Below are 22,903 nucleotides of genomic sequence, written 5' to 3'. Positions count from 1 at the left end.
TTAACCTCTAAACATGCAAGCCTGTCTTAGCTGGTTGGAGCCAAAGCCTCTTCTTTTCAGTTTTATTTCCTGGGAAATATTTGAGCTGTTTGTACACAATTTATCAGCATTACCGTTACCACAATGGGCTGTTAGGAGAGCTCAGCCTCCTCACTGTGAGATAAATACAGATTAGAAAGGCCACTGCAGTAGAAAAAAAAAAATGCTTTATTGAGCCATGTAGAAAAGCATTCAGTTGTGTAAACATGCAGGAAGGAGCAGGGGAATTCCTAAACAGAGCCAACGGCTGTGATCACACAAGCCTTGACGGACTGCATCCCGGAAGTTGAACTGCATCCCGGGTGTCATCAGTAGGAATTACATTACACATTGTGGGATTTCTTTCATTTATTTTTTATTTTTTTTTATTTCCAAGTTAAATTCTTTACAGTCCGGTCAAAGCATCTAAATCTCATTGCAAATTGTGATTTGAAAATGTATGATGCTGCCATAAATCAAATGATCATTTCCTTTCAAATTCTAGCCCACCCATGTGAATCAAACATTGGCTTTTATTAAAAGGGACAGTGAGCCCAGCCGGCATGTCTCAGTGGTTGAGCGTTGAGCTATGAACCAGGAGATCAGGGTTCGATTCCCAGTCAGGGCACATGCCCTGGTTGCAAGCTTGATCCCCAGTAGTGGGTGTGCAGGAGGCAGCCAATCAAAGGTTCTCTCTCATCATTGATGTGTTTCTCTTTCTCTCTTCCTTCCTCTCTGAAATCAATAAAAATATTTTTTTTAAAGAAGGGACAAGTGTGAATCAAACATTGGCTTTTATTCAAAGGGAAAGTGAAGTTCAGTGTCATATTATTGGTCAGGGGCACTGACTCTTTTCCTTAGATTGTCAACTGCCAATATAACAATAGCCATCTGGTGTGAATGAGTAAAAATTATACCTGTTCAGGTTGGCAACAATGTATTTTTTGGTGTGCTGCAGAATTTTAGTAATTAGTTTATGTGTGCCATGAAAAAGGTTGAAAATTGCTGGTGTAAAGTATAATTTAATTGAATGTATGTGCATATAGCTATATCTGACATGAATACATCATATATATATATGTATATATGTAATATATCCATATTATTACATATGTACATGTATATTAGCCAACAGTTAAGATATTGAGGAGGTAGCCTTCGTTCCCCATCGCTCCAGGCCTTCTGGTGTGCAGGGTTAGTGCTGCTCAGTGTAGTCCACAGGTGGGTGCCAGCGCAAACTGTGTGACTGGTCCAGGACTGGTAACTATAGAAATGGAGACTAAGCCGTTAGACACACAGGAATCGGGCGCCTCTAAGACATCATGCCCATGTTCACTTTTCTAATACCTAATTTTTATTGTATTCTACAAAAATATTGGTACATGACAGATTGCAAAGTACAAGGAAAACAACACACTGGCCCTTCCCAGGCGAGTGGAGAAGCCTGGGAGGATAGACACGTATGGAAGCCACCCTTGCCTTCCAGGTGCTGCTGTTTATTTGGAGTGAGAAGAGACCGTTACACAAAGTTGTTAAACAACAGTACAAGCATGACAGTGAAAAATGAGGTCATAAGGAAGTCATAAATGAGCCAGTGCCACATCAGTGGGCGGGAAAACGCTTGCCACACATGTCCCCAGGAGGACGAGGCCACAGCGTGGCAGTCTTCAGCAAAGTCTTCCCTGAGCAGGTGGATGGGTTTTGAATTCCCCTGCATCCTGGGCTCCTGTCAGGGCCTGCGTGGTCCCCTTTCACTCGGCGGCCTGAAGGGTTAATCTCCTGGTGAGCGAGGGCCTGCGAATGAAGCGGAATGGAGTTATGTGTCAGGCTGCAGCAGGCATGCACTAAATATCCCGCCCCATTATCCTTGACGGGGCTTTGATGTTGGCGCAAAACACGTCGGATTACAAGGGACGTCATGTCATGTGTCAAATCAGGGTTGGGGCCCCATCGTGACACTTTAATTAGTACGGGTGGAGGGAAAGGGTGGATTATTATTATGTTTCAAGGCAAAGACCCTAACACCCACTGAGAACTGTTTGGTTATACCCAAGCCTGAATGTGGCCTTCTCTCCTTTTCAAAACACAGCCTGCACCCCCTGGCCATAATGTCAGCTAATGAAAAGGTCTGTGGACTGGGAGGCATAAACCTCACCAAATTCTAGTCCCCGGGAACAACTGTGGGAGCTAGCTATACCTCCCAGAGTCCCCATCTTCAGCAACGTAAATGCTCATTAATTATTGACGCCAGGTCTCTCAACCTTTAAAAGTGGCTACTGATGCTTTTATGCATCTCCCGGGAGTATTCGTTGTTGAAAGGAGCTGATGCCGATGCCAGTGCTGGGTAGGCAGGGTACAGGGTAGGAGGAGAGACACCATCGGAGAACTTTGTTTTCCGGAACCCTAGGTCAGTTAGCAGCAGCACACACCAGAGCTGGAAACACCTGGAAACACCTTGCCTTGCCGATGCCCCAGCAAGCAGGTGTGGGTGTCAGAGTTCAGGGATATATTCCACCCAGAAAAGTGTCCGGCCATGACCCTAGCCCTTTGCCATTTGTGAACGTGGCCTTGAGTAATGAGAAACCTGCCCTTTGCTCTCTGCTCCCGGAAGAAGGTCGTCCAAGTTAATACTGAGTGAAATCTCTGAACGTCAATAAGCCGCATTCATTTTGACATCTAGACTCCTGTGTAATTAAGACCTCAGGTCTGGCGCTTGGTTTATCAGTGTGTCTCGATTCTCATTTACATGACTTTGGTTTTTCCCACATCTCTGCACAAACGCTGCCAAAAAAAAAAAAAAAATACTATTAACAAGAAAAGGGCTGAAGATCGAGTTACACAGCCCATCGTGTCTCTAATCCCGGCTTAACATTTCCCTTAAAAAGAGCATTGCCCTGTTCGGAAATGAAAAGCAACGTGTTTAAATGTTCTTTATGGAGGGAGAGGGAGGTCGATTTTCCCCTGCTTTATTTTGGGCTCGAACAACATCCGATTCATGCCCCTTCCTCAACTCTGCTGCATAATTGGAGGGTTGGTGTCTCCATCTCTCTTTCAGAGAACAACAGGCTCCTCTCCCCTCCCTGTAGTGGATGCTAACAACTGAGGCTGGACTCTGAGATCCCCTCGGTGTTGATCTGGTCTTGTTTATTCAGACCGAAGTCTATTCTGTGTAACTGGATCCTACAAAGAGAAGAGTGACGTGCGGGGCTGCCGGCTTCCATCCTTCCCTTTCTCCAGAGTGTCCTCCAGGGCGGTGAGCTGTGGGGACCCAACACTGAAGCCTCCTCTTCTCCCACCATGAATGGCTTCAAGGCAGAGGGTTTGTTTTTGCAACTCAAATGAGGCAAGCCACGTCCAGGAGAAGTTAGAGGACTTTCACAAGACCACACATGTGGTTGGTTATGTGACCTGGAAAATCATGCCATCTCCATAGGTCTTCCTTTTCACATTGATGAAATGTGCTCATCTGTAAAATGAGGGATGGGGAGAGGAAGCCTAATAAAAAGGCGCAGAGAAAGGAGATGGTGGAGTTTGTGACATATCTGTTTTAAGTAAGAAAAGATAGAAATGTGGCTTCCTTTCATGGAGCCTCCCATTTCAGCTCTACCACTTACTACCGTGTGACCTTGGAGAGCTTATTACACGTCTCTGGGCCTCATCTTAGAAATAAATCATCATGGTGCTGCTTTTGCAGTGTTGCTGTGAAGGTTAAATGAAATGTTTCTTATAAAGCACTTAGAAGTGTAACTGACATAAAGTTAGCCCTCAATTAATGTTGCCCATTATTAGTAATATTACAGCAGCTACTATTATTATTTATCCAGATAGCTGTCCCTTTCTAAATGAGACAAAAACAGTGATTGACTCCAGTGATTGACACCAGGTCCTCCCCCTGCAGTCTATCCTCATTATCTGCCCAGTCCTTGGAGGCCCAGACAGGCCGGGAAAGCATCCAAGAATCTAGGTCAGAGGTTCCCAGCCTGAGTCCACCCGGAGAACTTCAAACAATACTGATGCTTGGGTCCCATTCCGGAGATTTTGATTTAATTGATCTGGAGACTAGCTTGGCATAAAGAGTTTTAAAACCTCCCAGATGATTCAAATGGTCAGAACCATTGGCCTTATTAATTTTAATATTTAAAAAGGAACTGAAATATGAATGGTGTAAGCTATTGTTTCCCAAGTATAGTGTTTACTGCTGATGGTATGTGAGAGCCAGTTAGGTAGTCGTTTATTTATACATTAATAGACCGGTTACTATCTTAATGTGAATTAGGAAAATGTAACTAGCATGTCAACCTGTCATTTCATAGGTAATATTCTTTAGGTTGAAATTTTTGTTTTAAAAAAGTGAAAGGTAATATATGTAAATTCAATTTAAGCAAAATATCAAGTTAATATCTTCACATTTGTAGTAAAAATTAAAACATTGGTACATAAATAACTAAGGTTTGGGAAATGTAATTTGAAACAAATATCATTTTAATTATAATTCTGAGCAAATGTGATAATTCTAAAGAACAAAATTATTTTATTTAATAATGGTGCAATTTTCAGCATTTGAAAAAGTTAGATTTATGAAATGTAAAACTTCTAACCAATCTAAGAACACAAACATTTTTGGTTTCTGGTAACTTATTTTGAGGATGCAATCGGAGTTAAAAATGTTATTCCACAATGACTCAGAACTATAATTATAATTACTTTGTATACATTGACATGGTTAACGATAATGACATCCTGCATTTTAATAATGCTTTACCATTTACAAAGCACTTGCACTCGCATTATTTACTTGGCTTCCTAATAACTTGCCGAGCTTGGATTATTAGCCCTTTGTCACACATGGGAAAAGTTGAGGGCAGAGATGGAATCACCCGAGAGGGGTTAGTCCCACATCACACAGCGAAGACGTGGTGCTGGCAGGATTGGCACCTCATCACCGCCATCCAAGGTAGGACTTTGGAAGTTGATACCATTCTTGCTCTTCCAAGTCTGGTCCGTGCTCCCTGCTCTCTCTCCCACACTAGGTTATAAACTCCCTCAAGGGCACCCGTCACTGTGTGACTGCATTTCTTTCTGGTGACTTGTTCCACGTTAAGAGCATCCAGTGTTACTTCCAATTCCAGAAACTCATGGGACTGGTTAGGTGCATTGGAGGAAGATCACCCTGATAACCTCCTCTTAGATCCCTTCACTTATACTCTTGACCTACCTCAATGTTTTCTCCAGACAGTAGCCAAAATCATCTTTGAAACCCTGTCCATTCATCATGACATTCCTTCCTGAGATCCCTGCGACTGCTCTCCATCTTGCTTTGCATAATGATGAGCCCTACTCCTCCTGACCCACCTCCCATCTCCTGGTGCTCTGGTCTTGCTTGATGGGCACCGGCAGCCTCGTCTTTGTGTGATTCCTCAAACAGACCACATGCTTGTCTTGTCACATCAAGCAAGGTTGTCCCATGCAACAGGACTTATCTTCAGGAAGTAGAATTCCCTGACTCCCTAACTCGATGAGATCCCCACCCCCCTTGTTACTCTTCGTGCAGTAGACAGATTTTTCCTTCATAACTTCATAGCTCTTAGTATGATTTGGAATTATTGGTGGGAAGCTACATGAGGGCAGAGATGGAATCACCTTCATATTGGTTTTTCTACCACTCCAGTCGTGTACCCTAACACAGAACTTAGTGCATAGTAATTGCTCAACAAATACTTGTTGAACTAATGAACAGAATAGGAAAAGGCTGAGAGGTAGCTTGCCCTCCTAGGACAGGGTGCAGTTTTCACTGCCTATGCAGAGCGCAAGCCAGGTCTGTGCTTGCAAGAGCTTCGAGGCCCGTCAGCTCTGCCTGGGAGTATTATCCTGTAGCTCCTGTCTGCACCTGACTAGGCTTTGACTATACTGGATACTCTACACAGGAAATGAGCACCTGCCAATGACTTCCACGCTGCTTTTTAAGAGAGAGAACATTCTAGTTAAACCCAGCCTAGACTCCCAGAGCCCTGCTGGCCCCACTTTCCCACTGCTCCCCCCAGAAGTTCTGGAGGCGGTGTATAAGAACTCTAGGGGCTCTCAGGAACACAATTTTAAAACCCCATATCTAGTAGATAAATACAGCACCATAAATTAAAAATCTGTAATCTATTCCCAGTGATACTACTTTCTGCTTCTGAGCCAATGAGTTGCTTTTATTGGCCAAACTTCAGTTTCCATTAAAATAGGGGTAATACTGCTTATCCTTCTTAGCTCATTGGATTGCTTTATAGACAAAATAAGATAAAAATGAAAATATTTTGAATAGGTAGAAGCACTTTACATTATTGTTTGAGCCTGAATTGCTATATTATATGATTTCTCCTTAAGGGCTGTTAAATGAAGGAAGAGGCACTGATTTGCACTGATACAAAGACATCCCAAAGACATACACACAGTGAAGAACAAATGCATTATTCATTAGCATTATGGATTTAGGTGGGTGGTCAGGAAGAGACTGGTTTCTACAGCAGGAAGATCTTCGCCTGAGGATCGGGAGACCTGGGTTTGAACCCACCTTGTCATCCAATTACAAGCTGTGTGAGTTTGGAAGGTCACGTAACCCCTGGAAGCCTCAGTGGCCCCATCTGCAAATTGCAGGGGGGTGGAGTGGGCGAGGAAGTGGAGAATGGTAATGACATTATGGTAATTTGGAGGATCAAGTGAAGCAGCATCTCAAACAGGCCTTTGGAAACAGCCGAGTGTCTTAGCAATGCAAGGCATTAGTATTATCCAAGCACTTGCATTACTTAGCCAAGGGGCGGTCAAGGAGTTGTCAGGGAAGGCTGCCCAAAATAACAAGGAAGTATCAAGAATGACTTGAATAATGACTGAGAGAGGGCAGGTCTAGGAGAGAACGCGTGCTTCAGGCAGGGTGCAGCTTGGGAGAGGGCTTATTTCCAAGGGGCTGGCAGGACCCAGCCAAGGCGAGGGGTAGTTCCCCCCCTTTCCAGGAGCTGAAGTGCCTCCTAAAAGCTCTGGATTACAAGGCAGAGGACAGCATCCAGGTGGGCAGAACGTGTTAAAAGGATCCCAAGTACACTCAAGGATGTTTGTTTTTGATTAGAAGATAAGGATTAACTGGATTAATGAAGCCTCATGGATGGAGAATGTGCAGACGCTAATTGCCCCTAAATTACGGTGGATTCCATTGGAATTGTGTATTCTCCTGCACAAGTTTAGCCACCGCCCTCCCCCCCCCCAGCCCCCCGCCGCCTCCTCACACAATGCTAAATGAAAGTGTCATTTTAACTGAGATGAAAGGCCTTGAAATTTATTTTCCACTTTCCTCCAAGATCCCTTGTTTGCAAAATACAAGAGGGCCTAGGTTACTAATCTAGTTCCACTTTATTTCATACCCAAAGAAATTTAAAAATGTATCCCAGGGATTCAGATTTCTGGAAGGCTTTTCCAAGTCCTTTTTTCTTGCTAGGTTTTCCTGCCACACTGAAGGCCGAAATGAGTGGGCCTCAAAGTTGAGTGTGCTTCAGAATCACCCAGAGACTCTGCTAAAGCACATTTCTGAGCCCCATCCTGGAGTCTGACTCAGGAGGTATAAGGAGGTCCCCAAAGCTTGTGTTTCTAACAAGATCCTGGTAACGTGATGTTGGTGCTCACAAGACACACTTTGAGAACCAGTGAACTGGGGAAATAGCAAAGGATTTCAAAGAACCTGGGCAAAGAAAGAAAATGCGAACCTCCAGGTCCTAGGGCTGCATCTCCCTGGAAGAGGATACAGTCATTCAGAACTTAAAAGCTATTTCTTTCCTAAGTCCGATAAGCCTATATTCTCTTGGTTTTTCCAACGCTTATGGATGGTTTATGGGATAAATGTGCTTTGCTATATAGCACAGGAAACGCCAAGGAGTTTGGAACTGGGGCCCCATCCATTCCTTCCTTTGGTTTGCAAACCCTCCTTTCTGTTGATCCTTGTTGTGAAGTAGTTTTTGAGGACTCCACAGACATCACACCTCCAGACCACCAACATCCCCTCTGCCTTCACGCCACCAGTGTGTCTAGTCCTGTACCACAGTTATTTACAGGTCGCTTCTTCTGTGCAAGGCTGGGTAAGGTTTGGGCTACTTTTGCTGATGTTTCCAGAATTTAACAAAGCACTACACAGTGAGTCAACGAATTTGGGGATTTAGCTCTGGCTTTGCATCTGTCCTACCATGTGACTTCAGAAAAGCATTCCAAACCTCCAGGCATGATTTGCCTCATCAATTAAAGGAGAGGGCTAGTCTGGCTAGATTAGTGGTTCTTCCCCTTTAGGGAAAAATGAAAATGAAATGTATGGACTTCTTCCCAGGAAAATGCACATGTGCCCATAAATGCAAAACGCCACTTACAATTTTTAGACCGCATAAAGAGTACTACAGCAATAGCAAGCAATAATAATAGCTGGTATCTACAGAGTGTCAGCTATACGCCGGGCACTGTGCAAAGCACTTTACGCGCATTATCTTATTTCACCCTTGCAACAGTCCTATGAGGTCATCAGGCCCAATTTCTAGAGAAGACAATCATGGCAGCGATGGGAAGGAACTGATCTCAGGTCACCCGCTAGTAAGTAGCGGGAAGGAATTTGAGGCAGTCGACACTGTTCCGAAGCTGCTAAATGGTCTCCTGGGCGGGTATGACCCTGAGTGAGGAATGGACCCTCTTCTAGGAGACATTTCATGTTCCTGGAGCTGGGGGAATGACCCCTGGGCTCCCAAAGCTCTCATGCATCAGAGTGGTCACAAACGTAGAATTTAAGGGAGATTTGGGGTTCCGACTCAGACGAGCCAGCCACTTCTGTCCTTTGTGTCTGTCTTAACAACGAAAAACTTTCTCGTAGTATCTAACCAGAGGCAGCCGCCCTTCCAGGCCGGGGAGGCACCCACCGGGCTTGGGCAGGTCAATAATGTGACGAGATAAAGGGCAGTTGCTTAATGAAAACCACTCTGCCTCCTGCCAGCAAAGGAGTTTCCTCCGTGCATTTCAAGTCGGCTCACACCTCTTCCCAGATCAGTGTCTTTTCATAAATGCACCAGGAGATCTTTGAACCACTAATGCTTCAGGGGCTGTTTAGGTTTGGAGTCAAACTGTTTAATATAACTCTCCTCCAAGTCTGGCTCTATTGAAAGGTCTCAGGAAACAGGGTGGGGGGATGTATGAAAACCAGAACCGCCATGGCCAAGTGCCGTCCCCCACCTTGGCCTCCTGTTTATACAAGCAAATTGGACCAGGCTGATTACTTTCAGGAGGGGAGCGGGGGAATGGAATGACACGTGGGTCATGGCGGGGAGCTGAGTGAAAAGGAATCAGATTAAAGGTGCCTTTTGATTGGAATGGGGCAAGTCATTTGCTTAGGAAGGCGGGCTGGGCATTGACTGGCTTCATCAACAGATGAAGTCACCAACAGATTAAGCTCTACACTAAAAACCGCATTGAGCCGGGGACGCGCGGGCCAGACTCCCGTGGTCCTGGAAAAGCGAGTGCCGTTTAATTCATAGCGCGTCTAAACACTGATGCTGAAGGGTCTTTTATAAGAAGGTGGATGGCGGCGAGCATCTAGGGGACGGGACACCAAAGGGCACTCTTTCTTCCACCTACCGCCATTGCACACCTGCTTTCTCAGAGCCCTGGGTGAGAACGGTGGGGAAGTAATAATAGTTGGCCTTTCCCTGATGCCCCGCACCCTCCCCCCACCCACACCCACCCCCCCGCCCCTTGCGGGCACTGTGTTATGTCTTTACCTCATCTAAACCCCACAACAATCCTCTGAGGTGGATCCTCTACTGTGATTCACCCCACTTCCCTGGACCTCGGGGCAGGAGAGCAACTTGACCAATGTCACATCCATCTGGGCTGGGAACCCTAATGAGCGCTTCCTCTACCCTTCAAACGACATCTATCCATGTGAATGTGACCCGCCGTCATCTAACGTATAGCTCATTTGCTCCTGAAGCTCTGGGCCTGACTTAGTGGTTATTTCATGCACCCCTTGTTTAGACTCCCAGCCCCCCAAGGGCAGGGACCTGTGGTCTTTGCATTGTATCTCCCTCCACAGTGCCTGCTGCAGTAGAGACCTGCTCCCTGCAGGACTTTTGTTTTTGAAAAGTCCATCCAAACATAGCATTAGGGTTTGGTGGTTTGGGTTTTGTTTTTTGTTTCCAACTAACTACAATATTAATACAAGCTCACTGCATAAAATATTGCTTTGGGTACCAAAATGATACAAAGATAAAAAGAAGAAACCACCAGAGGTAACAGTCATTAACATTTGGTGCATAGCCTTCTCCTCTCTTCCTTATGTGCATATACATGGAACGATACCCTGCAAATGGGAGTGTGTCGGGTATTGTATGTTGTTTTAGAGCCCAATTTTTTATTTTTATTTTTTTGCCAACACTAATATTCCGTGGGCACCTTGCCACGTCAATAGCCATAGGTCTTCAGAAGTTTGTATGTCATAATCTAGCACATGTTCCCTTGGGTGTGGTGTCAGAATTCACTAGCGCATAGCCGATGGACCTGTGTGGTACCTGGCGTTTGCTTGTCAATACAAGAAAGTAGCAAACACGCCCACACTCACCAGTCCATGTACCTCTTTCAGTCCCTGTTCTTGGCCCTGCTTCTTGGAGTCATCACACTCCCAGCAGTTGCTTGGACTTCAGTTCTCCTAGAAATGGCAAAGCATACATTCTGTTTCAGGATGCCTCGGAGTTTATGCAGTTCCGCTTCTAATGTCAAAGTTAGGTCATTTCCCTTAGAACAGAAGGAAGTCACAGTGTCCATTCCTGACTCAGGACATCCTGGTGGGCTCTCCTGTGAGCACTCTCTCCCTGGAGTCACCCCAACCTGGGGCCCAGGGACCTTTCCATAAATGCCCTGGGTGTGGAACTGCTGTGGACAGCCATAAACCCGGGTCAGAGGTTAATGAATGCCAGCAAGAGCCTGGGGAGATGAGGCAGGCTGGGGGTTTGGGTGTGTGAGGAATGGGCCACTTCTCTTGTAAGTTAATGGCTCAAGTGTGTCCTGGGAATCACAGGTGGCTGTAGTGATGCAAGGATCAAACCAGGTAAGAAGGCGACGCTGTGGGAGGGTTGGGAGTGGTAATGAGAGTTAATACAAAGCTCGGGCCCTAGGAGCCCTATTTATTATTTCTCATCAGCCAAATGAAGACAATTTTCAGATTACATTTTTTTATGAAACTGTCGCCATGGTGATGGAATTGCAAATTGTTTTTCTGACAACTTTGCCGTTAAGCCATTTGTTGGATTATTTGCATACGTGACTCTAGGAGACCCTGGAGCTGTGCTTCCCTCTCTGGGAAGGAGAGGGCTGGTCTCAGCTGTCGCTTGGATTCTTCACCTCAGAGAGGGCCAGGCTTCCCAGATGCCCAGGCTCTACCAGGTATGGAGTGAGGCTCCTGGATTCCCCAGAGAAGGAAACACATGAGACCCAAGATAAGAATGAGAACAAAGACTTGACCATGTGCTCGGGGGAAGGGCTATGAGCCTCTCTGCTTCTGCTCTGCACCTGCCTGGTTTGGTCCCTTGCACATCACATCTACAAAAGCCACCACAGGGCTGAGATGGGGGGAGACATGTAGGAGGCTTGACCTCCGGAGTGAGCTGGAACTCCAGGGTCTAACCTGCTGCTTCCATTACTACACTGGAGCCGTTTCTGAATTCATCCCTTTCCTTCCTTGAGGGATGGATTTCAAAATAATTTTTCAAACTCTTCTCTTAACTCTCCAGCTGACTCCAGACCCATATACAGAGAAGTCCCTTCTAAACATCCTTCTCTGATTGTGGCCCAGCAAGAGAGAGGGTTCCATCCTGAAACTTTCCCCTTCTATTCAGGCCTTCCTCTGGAAAGCACTGGCCCCTTAATGAAGAACAGTGTCCTGATGAGAAAGAGTCAATTTTGCAAGCTGTCCTCTAATTTGGTGAGATTGGAAGGGTCAGGAGATTTCTAATCCTACTAGAGGCCCGATACACGAAGATTCGTACAAGACTGGGCCTTCCTTCCCCTGGCACCGCCTTCGCTTCGGCAGGAGCTGCCTTTTTGCTCTGGCCCAGAGCTGCCTTTCCACCTTCCCATGCTGCCCAGAGGCCCAGAGCAGCTGGGGCGGTGCAGAATGCCTGCGTTGTCACCATACACAAGCGTCCTGTGCCCCCCGCCCCCGCCGCTCAGCGCCTGCATATGCAAATTAACCCACCTTCTTTGTTGAGTTAATTTGCATACTCAGCCCTGATTGGCTGGTGGGTGTCACGAAGGTACAGTCAATTTGCATCTTACTCTTTTATTAGTGTAGATGGCCCTATGAGGATTCTGTGCCCTGGTAGGAATTGCTTGAAGATGACTGTGTCTTGGGTGTCTTCTTTATTTTTTCTCTCTGTTCCCCCATCACTCTTACTCTTCTTTACAGACGAGCAGAGGGATGGTTTATCATGGTTGTCCTCGGTTTGCTTCTGGAGGATGTGGTGCGTGCGACAGCTTGGGCAAGGCATGGAGCCCAGGCTGTTTGTGTCATTCTGCGTTCCCACCCACAAACACCACTACTCGCCTCCCCGCCCACATCTGATAAACACAAGTGATCTCCTAGTTCTGCGCTGTTGCTCTGGAAACAGGAGTGGCAGCACGATCTGGAGCAGAACCATGGCCTAGGCCACCCGAAATGTCCAGGAAGAAGAAGAGGGTCTTGACCAATAGCTCTCTCCCTCCAGGGGAAAAGTTTGCTTCTTGAAGTTCGAGCATGTGCATCTGCCCACACTTAACATTGGGGGCAGTGTAGTTTATTAGGAGAGAACTCAAACTGCTGCTTACTAGATAAGGCACACAGACAGGGCTCCAGGGCCTCGGGCTGTCATCAGACCTTGGAACAGCCCCCCACCTCCCAGCGAATGGGCCATCGTGGAATCCCCCTGGTGCTGAGTCCCCCTGGTGCTAACTCCCCGTGCAGCATTCACGCATGCTGCCGTGCTCTCGGGATTCAGCTTCTGGCTCAGCTCCTTACCAGTTGGGTGACTGGCCGTGTTCCTCACCTTTCTGGTCCTCCACTGGTTGTTCATAAAAGGAAAATCATTAGACCTACCTCAGAGCTGATTTTTGAGGATAAATATAATAGCATGCATGAGGGCCCTAACTCAGGATGCACCCAGGATCACATTCCTCAACCTCAGGATATAAATGTTTCCACTGGGGACAGAAGGGGTCTCTCACCATGTGTTCATCTGTGTCTCTGCTCCCTTCACCATCCTTTTCATATTCTCCCCAGCTGGAGAAATCTTTGCAAGAGGGAGGTTACTAAATCTGACTAATCAGCTAGACCCCTAATACACTTAGGGTTCAGATCAGGGCTGTCCAACAACATTCTGTAATGAGGGAAATGTTCATGATGGTAGCCCGGTTACAAGCACTGGAGTGACTGATAAACCAGTCTTTTAATTTTAACTGGCTTAAATACAAGTAGCTAGTGGCTACCATGCTGGACAGCAGAGGTCTAGACTTTTTAAAGCTAAAAGCCAAGAATTAATGTCTTTATTCTCGATTCTGTGCTGGTACAATTCATCCCTAAAGCAAAAGTGGAAAGTATCCTCTCTGCCAGGGAACAAGAAACTGTCCATGTACTGCAGGGTGCAGCGTGGAACACATCAGTTATCACTTCACAGTACCATCCCACGCAAATAAATGAAAAATCATGTTGTGATTGAACCCCAGATTCTGCCAATGTCCACGCCTTAAATATTAAAGAAGATATGGAAGCACCTCTGAAGGGTCATATAGGGGTCTTTGGAACTTGCTCTGGAAATCACTGACTAGTAATACCTGAAATCCAGTCGGGTTCTGACATTCGAAGATGTAGACTTGCACAGGGATGTCATGACTTCAAAGGGGTGGCAACTTGCCTTAAGCTGCACAGCTAATTTTTGCAGGAGAAATCTGAGTGCCAGTCTGCCACACCTCCCTCAGAACTGTTTTCCCCATACCTCGTGCCTTCCTACAGAACTCTAACCTTGATGCTAGGTGATTCTGTCTCCCCAGAAAATAATTCTTTCCCAGAGAAAGGGTCCTGTCTCCTCTCCCGGCACTGTAGATGATAGATGTCAGCCATGGGAGAACCCACTGATTGTGCTGGTGCTGTGGGATGTGAGTAGAGACCTTGTGCAAAAACAGCTACTACCACAACCACTACCCTCTGTGGTTCTCCTCTGGCCCCTCTTCCCCTTGTGCACAGGTAGCAGTCCCTACACTTCCCACACGTGCTTCTGCAGGTGCTAACGTGTTCTGAATAAGGAAAGGACCTATTCCTTAACCCTCCTAGGAGGAGGCTCCATGTTTAACTTAAATTAATTTTGGCTGTTGTAACAAATGAATTCAGTATAATGTACAATGGCTTAAACTGATTGGGGTTTCTTTCTCTCTCATGTAAAGTCCAAAATGGATTTTTCTGATGGAAAAATGGCTTGCCTCCAAGTAATGACTGAGACCCAAGCTCCTTCACAAGGTTCTGCCACTTTCAGCAGGAGGCTACCTAGAATTGAGGCCAGGCTTCTCTTCAGCAGAGGATCAGTTCAGGGTGACTTGATAGGCCAGGTCAGTCTAGTCTCATATTGTTTCTTTGCACATCATCTTGGACAGAACTCAGCCACATGACCATGCCTAACTGCAAGGGAGGCTGGGAAATGTAGTCTAGCTGTGTGCCCAGGAAGACAAGGGAAGGAATTTATTGAACAGCTAGCTAGCCAGTCTCTGCCACCCTTCTAAGCCAACATTGGGCAAACTTTTTCTGCAAAAGGCTGGATAATAAATATTTTAGGCTTTGCAGGACATACTGTCTCTGTTACAAATACTCACCACTGCCATTGTAGTATAAAAGTAGCCACAGACAGTGTGTAGACAAATGGCATGACTGTGTTCCAGGATAACTTTATTACAAAAACAGGCAGTGGGCCAAATTTGGCTCAAGCACTCCCGATTGCCAGCTTCTGTTCCAGACAGGGAAAACACTTGTTCCCAACAAAACCCAGAACAGGCGCATTTCAGACTATTTGCAAAGAACCGAAAAAGAAGTGTGTGTTTTCTCTGGGTGCTGGAGGCAGCAAAAGAAAATGGATTCAAAGGATTAAAAGGAGTGAGAAATGTATTTGATTAATCCTTTATAAAAGAGAAATGGTTTTGGTTGTGCTTCAAAGGGTGAAGAGGGAGTTTATTGCAAATGTAGATTTAAGGATTCCACCCTCAATGCCTTTGGAGTGGGGCCCGGGAATCTGCCTTTTCGGGATGCTCCTCGGCTGTTTTTAGCAGAGTAGAAGTGGTGGGTGATCACCGCTTGTTAAATACAGCACAGCCATTCGTTTCTCTGGCTCTCGTGGATGTCACCAGGCATGAGCCTTTGGAGTCCATTGGAAAGGACACAAATCCACTTGTCTCGGTGGGATTAACTTTTCTTTCCCCTCCAAGGAAGCTATCAGGAAACAAGGGAGTGGGAGTGGCCTTATAGGTCTTCCTAGTTTAAGTGAATAAATTAGCAGGTTAATTAGTAACAAATCACGTATGTATGGCACAGCCCACAACTGGTTGTGAAGCAGGGAGTAGGGAGTCAAGACTTCCAACCAGGCTGGGACTGCAGGCAGTTCACTTCCTCGAGGCGTTCCATCGCTACTTCCCTCCCCTACAAAGTGTGGACCCCCACATCTGAGGAGGGACAGTGTTTGCACTGCCAAGAGAGATTCACAGTCTTGGGGAAGGAGCCGACCCAGCTGGACAACAGTGATTTCTAAAGCCAAGTCCCTGCCCTTCCTCTCCCCACTGTGGCTTAAAAGTTCTCCCTCTGCAGGGGGTGACGAAGCCCTGGCCACTCACTTCCCCTCCTGTCACCCAGCAGCCCAGAGCAGGACAGGCCAATTGGCCTAGGAGAGTCAGGCGAGGTAGGCAGCAAAGTTGGTGCTAATGGGCACCCAGTGGGGAGGCAAAAATGGGATCCGGTGACCTTGAGAAAGTCACCACAGGGAGTCCCATAGGCCAGCCCGTGTGTCCATGTTCCAAAGGTGTAGCGGGGATATAAGGAAAAAGAAGCCTACGTGGAGCCCCCTCCTTTCCCTAAAATTAGCCAGTCGCCTACCATCAGACTTGCTGGGGATGTTTTCCGTTCCCTCAGCGAGAAGCTGCAAAGCAAGGAAGAGTGAAGAGCAAATCAATAAGTGTTCCCTCAGCTCACCCCCCAGCTCAGGCACAAGAGGGGAAAGATACACGAGGCTAAGATTTCTTTTTCTAGTACAGGACGGCGGGCCTGTGCTCGGATCTGACTCCTGGGCATGGCAGTTGGCCCTCAACTGCAGTTTCTCCCAATCCCTCCTGGAGGGGCCGGGCAGCCCCCTCACCTGTCTGTCTACGAACAAGGGTTGCCAAGGCCAAACCCTCTCCTTCAGCTCGGCAGCTTGGCAGTGCCCTGGGCTCAGGATGGTGCTCTGGCGTCTCCCTGGAAAGGGCAGCTTTTATTCTTATTTGAGTGCCCTTGCCAGCAGCCCTCTGATGAGTCTGGTAAAATGTATACAATGAGAAAATGCAAGGGAAGAGTTCCTTCCGCTGATTCACACCCCTGATGCAGACAGGGGGCAGGGGGCAGGGGACGGTCCAACAGCTATAGTCTGCACAGGAATCACCTTGGGAGCTTGTAAAAAAATGTGGGTGACAGGGTACCCGTACCCCCCTACCCCCATTCTGACTCAGAAGTTTGGGGTGGGGCCTGGGAACTTGCATTTACACAAGCTTCCCAGATGATCCTAATGCAGATGGTATACATGGTGCCGGTAATGCTAGGACAAGTGGTATGGCTAGGAAGCAGGCAGGGTCCTGGCGGTAGGAGGGAGTTCTGTTTTGTTTGGGAATTGTAGTTTTGTAGTTTGAAGATTTCTGGGTAGAACTGAAATCTAGTAGTCTAATCAGTTTGCATCCGAAAAGGACTTTCTTTTATCCAGTTAGACCCCTTCCTCCCACTTAAGCCCATGTTCCTTTCTGTGATTCTCAGTGGCCCTGAATTCTCTCTCTTCCTCATAACAGCACATAAGCCAAACAAAAGTTTGGAACCTCTTGAAGACACTAAGCCAAGCCTTGGGCTTTTTTTTCCTTATAGACAAGATTCCTTTAGGACTTCCTCCAAGGACTGGTTAGCCATTCTGTCTTGGCCACCCTTCCTAGAGCTTCCTCTGCAGCACACACCTTTGAGGACGTCCGTTTCCACAGGAAACTTGGCCATTGGCTCTGCAGAAGCAGCTCAGGGAAGCATTTGCTGACTTGGAGGAGCTGGCTGCAGACAGCACGAACCTGGCCTGCCCTTCCCAGTCCTGCCGCAAGCAAGAGCTGGCACGTGTGCTGTGAATGTGGCCCAGGCCGCCCAGGTGGCTCTTTCCTTTCCGTAAGGCTTCCTATGGAGCCTCCGGCGTTCCTGGTTCTATTGCCCTATTCTTTGCCATCACTCTTCTTAGCTCGTTCCTTGGCATGTCTGTATGAGGGACCCCCAGTGCCTGGTGTGAGCTGGGTCATTAAGAAAGGGGCAGGAGGCAGTGTCCCAGAAGAGCCCAGAATGCAGGCCGGGCAAGGAGGTCACATTGTTGAAATCACAGAGGATGCACGAAGCGGCCTGATCTGCTACCTCAATGTAGAAATTCAGGCCTGACTGTATCAGGCACAAACTAGCCCGACCTTTCCAGGGTAGATTTATACAAACCGCAGATTCACAGTGACGTTTAAAGGCAGATGCAGGACAAATCCCCCGGAGGCGGCCTGTTGACTGGAACATTTAACGCAGGTGCCACGAAACACGCCTGAGTGCAGCAGCAGTAATTTACACCCCCAGCGTGTGGGTGCTGACAGACTGAGCTGGGTTCAAGCCCCATCCTAGCCGTGACCTCCGGTCACATAACACTCTCTAGGCCTTAGTAACCATGTGTGGGAAAATGATGCTAGCAACAATAAATAACGTTTATGGAGCATTTACTGTGTTCCTGCCATTACGTTAAGTGCTTTATATAACTTTGTCATTAAAAAGCCATGCCAACCCTTGGAAGTATACACTGTTATTGGTCCTATTTCACAGATGAAAAAACTGAGGTGCCAGGAAGTGCAGAATCTGTGTGACTATTAACATGCTCTTAACACTGTGCTAGCATTTTCTTGTGAGGACTGAATGAAATGTGTATCTACATGTATTACTAGTATGTAAGTTTAATGGAAGGGCCCTCCCCAAATGGGGTGATTTCTCAATTTAGAGGAATAGATGCACTTAATGAAAAACTATTAATTACGTTTCACTAAATTCCCACATTATGTGGCCTCTCCTAGGAAGACTTCCTGGATCCATAAAATTCATTCCTCCCATAATCAGCATGATTCTTTAGTTGCTAGCATTTCACCCATTACGTGTGTCTTGATTTTTGCAGTAGAACTGGGTTTTTTTCCATTGAATTATTTTTTATATTAAGGGGTAATTGACATATAGCATTATATTACTTTCAGGTGTACATCACAATGGCTCGGTGTCTGTACACATTGCAGTATAAATGTTGCATTTCTGTGCGCACCTGTTTCTGGGTCCCAGTATTTATTGCTCGGGTCCTCCAGGACGCAATCTGGAGCCCGTGGTTGCTGACCGGCTGCTTTTTCTTCACTCACAGCTTAACAGGAGACCCGGGGGTCTGCCTCTCAGCCCAAGAACTAGAAAGTTGAATCATAACGGCGGGATATCGCCTACTCCAAACCTGAAAACAATTGCTGATTTGCCCACTTCCCTGGTTCACTGCTAGGGGATCGCTGGCCCTTGTGAGACAGAGGAAGAGCACTTGGCCACGAGGGAGGAAAGGAAAAAGGCAGAAGATGGCAGGGGAAGAGCGAGGAAGAGAGAGCAAAGAGGGTACAAGTGTAGTATCTTTAAACTGGAAGATTCTTAGTACCTATTACAATGTTCTGTTTTATCAATGAGATTAGAGAGTTCTAATTACACAGCTACAGATTGTGCATCACTTTTGGACGGTCGTGGAGGGGACTTTGCCCCTGCCCGTCCATGCGGGCGTGCAGGTTGCCAAACTCTGGGTTTTGGAACCCCTTTGCTAACTGGCTTTCGGAACTCGGAATCCCAGCCTCCCTAGGCAGAGGCCCCCACAGCCATTGGACACACGCCTCCCGGAGCTCTCCCGCTGGGTTCAGGGTCGCCATGACCCCACCCTGAACCTGCCTCGGAGCCTCTCTGTGCAGAGGACAAGAATGGCCAGTGAGCAATGACGGTCACCACAATATACAGAAAACCCACATGGGCCCAATAGATCGGCTTGTCTGGGGTGCTGCTGTTTGCATTCGGTTCCTGGGTTTGCAGCCTAGTTTTGTATGGATGTGTAGCCCTCCTCAGTGACCAGGTTTCGCTTTTTGCCCTCCTGGACATCTTGTTCTGTAGCCTACAGTCATCGCAGCCTCTGAGGTTGCTTCGCACCCCCCTGTAAACACACTATCCCTTCTCCTCCCTGCTTTTCTTCCTTCCCTGGAGCCCTGTGGAGAGCACTGTTCCCCAGCTCAGAGCAGCAAGAACGGCATGTGCTCCATGGGAGGGAAGCTAGGGTGACATAAGTCTCGGCCTGTCCTTTCTGTTCATCTGCCCTAGACTGCAGGCAAAGGACAGCCCTGACTATTCCTGTCCTTTCTACCATCTCACCATGCTCTCCCCGACCCATACTTCATATTTATACTGATTTTCCCTTTCATGCACTTAGAAAATTCACTAGATATCATTAGAGGGGAAGAGAGGGAGGGAGGGAGGGGGAAGGGAGGGATTGTGAATATGTATAATGGCAGGGGACACTTCCAGATAAAGTTATCTTGAACTAGAGGCCCGATGCACGAAATTCGTGCAAGAGTAGGCCTTCGTAGCCACGTCTTCATCGGGGAGGTCGTCCGCACGGTCGTTCCACTGTTTGGCCATTCGGTCGATTTGCATATCATGCTTTTATTATTATATATTGCTCACTCCTTGTGTATGATGTCATAAAGAGTATGGTTAATCCACAAGTCTGTCATAAAGCTTTGGGACATTAAGAGTGAAAGAATAACCTTCCTCCCTCCCTCTCTTCCTCTCTTCCTTCCTTCTTTTCCTTTTCTTCTCTTCCCTTCCTTTTTGTAGACACTCCTAGCTTCCCATTAACTTCCTCAACAAAACATTCTCTGGGCTCCCAGCCCCATTGGCAGGCAGGCCTCTGGGGTTTAATGTGGCATTTTGTAAAATTTTTTTCTCCCTTTCCTCGTTTACCCAATGCGAAAACCAGCACAGGCTGGGCCTACAGCGCGAACAAGCCAGGCGAACTAGGGCTCTTCTTCTCACCAAGCTGCCATCTGGGGGCAGCGTGGAAGCAAATATAGGGTGTCCCGTACACACACTTTAACAGCTGATAACTCACTTAATTTTCACTCCTTTCCAGGTCTAACTTACTTGAAATAATAGATGAAACTAGACTAAGCTTTGGACAAAGAAAATTTATCCTAAACTGCCACTAGACGTTTTTTTTTTTTTTTTTTTTTTTTTTTTTTTAAACTTTTTTTTTTTTTATACTTTATTGATTTTTTTTTAGAAACATCGATGAGAGAGAAACATCGACAGCTGCCTCCTGCACACCCCCCACCAGGGATGTGCCCGCAACCAAAATGCCCTTGACCGGAATCGAACCCGGGACCTTTCAGTCCACAGACCGACGCTCTATCCACTGAGCCAAACCGGTTTCGGCTAGACGTTTTTTTAAGGGGATACATAAAAGATAAAGTTTGCGGCACAAAAACCAGCAACCTTCGACAAATCAAGGGCACACAAACACTGAATGAAATGATTCCTGATGTTTGCGATTCCATTGCTTTACATTAGCAGCAGTGCCTGGACCAAAGTAGTCATCAGTTTGAAAACAGGCTTTGACAAAAAAATTACTCATTTCTATAGATTCTTTTAAAGTTTGAAAATGAACTGTATGATAATCAACACTGACTTTATAATCATTCAAAGTGTGTATACAATTTTTTGGGATACCCTGTACATCCATGAGCTGCTTTGGGATAAATGGCGTGATAAAACAGAGGAGATAAGAGGTGAGCGATTTCATAGTTGGGGGTACAGGAAGGAGACAAGAGTGGACATTTGAGCAGAGACCTGAGCAAGTAGGAGAAACCAGCCTTGCTCAAAAAATATTTGACAACTGCCCTAGCTGGTTCTGCTCAGTGGTTAAAGTGTCAGCTTGCGGGCTGAAGGGTCTCAGGTTCGATTCCCACTCAGGGCACATACTGCAGTTACAGGCTTGATCCTTGGCCTCCACAGGGGCACATGCAGGGGGCAACCAATCAGTGTGTGTGTCTCTCTCACACTGATGTTTCTCTCTCTCTCTCTCTCCCCCTCTCCCCTTTTTCCTCCCTTTTACTCTCTCTAAAAAAACAAAAATGGAAAAAGTATCCTCAGGTGAGGAATATATATATATATATATATATATATATAGGTATGTATGTATATATATTTGACAACCCAGGAGCTGCGTTGGGTCATGGCTGCCCTGGGCTACCTAGTATTTAGCCAGGTTTTAATTCCAGGTGAGTCTCCACCTCAGGACGGGTTAAGAAGGAGAGGTCAAGCAGCTGCTGAAAGTGGGTAACCCAATCTGGGACAGTGGACCCTTAATAAGCATCCAGGTAGTCCTTTGAAAAATGAAACCTGTGGTCAGGTCTTCCAGAGCAGAGGGATCAGGTTTCAGTTTTAATTATGGAACCAAAGAGATGTCGCTGCCTCTGTCCCATGTTGCTCAAATTCAGCTTCCCTGAGAGAGGGTTTCCTGTCTCAGATCCTCGGGGCCCCGTATGCTTACCTCATGCAGATGCTGGCTGCTCTGATCCTGCTGAAATGGTAGGATGGAAGCAGACGCCCAGATGTTGTGTGCGAGTGGGTGATGAAAAGCATGTGGGGAGTGAGGACTGGTTGCCGGGGTTGTTAGAGTTCAAAACTGTGGGCTGCAGCTCCGATTATGACATCACAGATGGATGGGACAACTGGCGAGTCTGGGAGCATGAATGTGTCTTTTCCCCCCTTAGCTCCCTTTAGCTCCCCTTAGCTCCCATGTGTCTGGCAAAACCTCATTATGCATAAGTCAGAACAATGCAGTGGGAAGATAGCCAGTGCCCGCAAAGACCCCCTGCTGGTAGCTCACATTTTTGGCACTTGCCATGTGCCAAACACCGAGTTAAGCAGTTGGCGTGCACTAGTTTGCTTAAACCTCTCAGTAGGTCAGAGTACTAGTCCCATTTTTTAGATGCAGAAAGTGAGACTCAGAGGTCAGACAACTTGCCCAAGGTCATCCGGGCAGTAGGCAATGGACAGGACTTATCCCTGGTCTGACTTGAGAGTCTGTATTCTTCACATGTCGCTGCATCTCTTGCAGGCGCCAGACTTGCCATCGTAAGACAAATGGAAAGAGGTGACCTGCCTTCCTAAAGGCATTTTCTGAAGTGATTTCCAAAGATTTGTTATATGGGCAACGTTCCAGAATTAGCTCAGTTGTTAGCTGTTTCATGGATGAGTAAGTGGGATTGGCGTGGGGGTGGGACATGGTGAGAGAGACATGGGTGGGGAAGGATTTCTGAGGCTGGATCTTTTCTTTATTGGACTCCAGTAAATGTTAACAAGGCCCTTAATGAAATCCCAGTGCTTAGCAGAGCCTCCATGTTTACAAGTCAGCAGCTCTGGGCGGAGGAAGGGAGTCGGGAGCCCTGGCACTGAGCTCAGTCCTGCTGACCTTCAACCATCCAGGTGAGCCAGGCAGGCAAGAATGGGCCCCCCTCG

General features: G+C 46.8%; 1 protein-coding gene and 1 long non-coding RNA gene across 2 annotated transcripts in view; one reads left to right on the top strand and one right to left on the bottom strand.

The window, feature by feature from the left end:
• The window catches only part of SLIT3 (slit guidance ligand 3), a 526,414-nt gene that overhangs the window by 224,077 nt on the left and 279,434 nt on the right, over nt 1-22,903 (top strand). The gene's annotated exons all lie outside the window — the stretch shown is intronic.
• LOC114233750 (uncharacterized) lies at nt 1,494-22,055 on the bottom strand. Its single transcript, XR_003619905.2, has 3 exons — nt 21,933-22,055; nt 10,637-10,723; nt 1,494-1,812 (listed from the first exon to the last, which is right to left on the bottom strand). It is a non-coding gene; the product is annotated as an uncharacterized LOC114233750 (long non-coding RNA).

The sequence above is a fragment of the Eptesicus fuscus genome, chromosome 6 (genome assembly GCF_027574615.1).
Source record: "Eptesicus fuscus isolate TK198812 chromosome 6, DD_ASM_mEF_20220401, whole genome shotgun sequence".
Taxonomy (NCBI): Eukaryota; Metazoa; Chordata; class Mammalia; order Chiroptera; family Vespertilionidae; genus Eptesicus; species Eptesicus fuscus.
The sequence above is the reverse complement of the archived record's forward strand: the minus strand, read 5'-3'. Positions and strand labels throughout refer to the sequence as shown.